This window comes from Xyrauchen texanus, chromosome 9 (genome assembly GCF_025860055.1).
Source record: "Xyrauchen texanus isolate HMW12.3.18 chromosome 9, RBS_HiC_50CHRs, whole genome shotgun sequence".
NCBI lineage: Eukaryota > Metazoa > Chordata > Actinopteri > Cypriniformes > Catostomidae > Xyrauchen > Xyrauchen texanus.
Genome location: NC_068284.1, coordinates 47,987,390 through 47,989,271, shown reverse-complemented (window position 1 = coordinate 47,989,271; position 1,882 = coordinate 47,987,390).

Genomic DNA, 1,882 nt, shown 5'->3' with positions numbered 1-1,882 from the left:
CTGACTTTCAACCACCTGTTATATCCAACTTTTTCCTGAACGCGGAACTGTATCACAGTTCATAGGTTTTACTCGCAACGGCGTGTCTTTAGAGGATAATGTGATGTTTAGCATGATTTGTAAACAATTGCCAAATAAAAAAGCACGTTCCTCCATAGTGCCGACACGACTCAGCAATCAGACTCATCATGGTGCCACCCAGTGGTTGGTCAGGAAAACTGAACACCGTCCAATGCACGGAAATGGACTACTCACACAACTGCTTCCGCGTTATGGTGCGTTCACATACAACGCAAAGCGAGCGTTTCATGTTGCGCGATTACACACAAAATCAATGCAAAGATGCGAATAGACGCAGTGCGAATGGCGTGACTCGAAAACGTGAAATCGCTTCATTCGCGTATTTAACGAAAAATAGCATTAAACGTTGACGCGAAAGCCTATCAGCATTGAGATTGTCCGGATGTCACTGACGTACTGATGTAGTAGCAGAAGAAATCTGGAAAAATGGATGAAAACATTGTTGTAGCGGCGTGTGGGAACCCGGAATTGTACGACACAACGTCATACATGTATAGAGACCGGACGAATAAAGACATCGCTTGGAGGAAAGTGAGCGAGGAAGTTGGACGACCTGGTACGTTCTGAAAATATGCGCGTCTACTTGATTCCAGCTATTGGTTGAACTTTAATGAACCAAGTCGTAGAAGCCCCGCCTCCTGTCCTTTTCCGGAAGAGAAGCGGGAATACTCGCGGGTTCGCGTTAAGCTGCGTTCACACTGCCAGCTACTTTGTTGCTGCATGTCGCCGGTGTCTGGCGGTCACTACTGCTGTGTATGGAGAGTCGAAACAGCAAATATTTGGATCACATGAGTTCTACCATCTCTTGTATTGGCTGTCGCTCCATTTTTAATAAAGTTACAAATTTCTCAACTTTGTCGCATCGCTGGACACGCCCACATCCGGTCGCCAACGGTCACCGTCGCTCGTGTGGCCGGCTCTCATTGAAAATGAATGAGATGAGGTCGTTTTATCGCTGTGTGTCGCTGGCAATGTGAACGCAGCTTTACTTGCGTGAACGTGAATTTAAACACACATTTATAATCCAGCGGACAAACTCGCGTGAGCATTTTCTTCGCATTGTATGTGAACGCACCATCATACGTAGTGCGGCTCAGCCGTTTCTGGCTACAGCGTTTAGTGCACATTCGTGCTAAGATTTATCAACGGGAAGACTTATTATTTCTACTTTTTAGGGCTGCCAGTTGATTAAAACAATAAATTGTGTTTCTGCCGTTAACGTGACTTATCTCAAATTTATAATTGGCTAAAATTTGCCTCTCTCAATATATATATATATGTATATTTCCTTTCTAAATGCACGATCATGATTTCAAGCTCGATTACACTTCCTTGGTTGCTAGGGTGTCGCAAGGGTGTTGCTAGGCGGTTGCTAGGGTATTCTGGGTAGTTGCTAGGGCGTTGCTAGGTTTTTCTGAGTGGTTGCTAGGGTGTCAGTAGGTCATTGCTAGGCAGTTGATAGGGTTTTCTGGGTGGTTGCTAGTGTGTCGCTAGGGTATTGCTATGTGGTTAATAGGGTCCTCTGGGTGGTTGCTAGGGTGTCGCAAGGGCGTTACTTGTCAGTTGATAGGGTATTCTGGGTGGTAGCTAGGGTGTTGCTAGGGTATTGCTATGTGGTTAATAGGGTCCTCTGGGTGGTTGATAGGGTGTCGCAAGGGCGTTACTTAACAGTTGATAGGGTACTCTGGGTGGTAGCTAGGGTGTTGCTAGGGTATTGCTATGTGGTTAATAAGGTACTCTGGGTGGTAGCTAGGGTGTCGCTAGGGCATTGTTAGGCAGTTGATAGGGTACTATGTCTTAT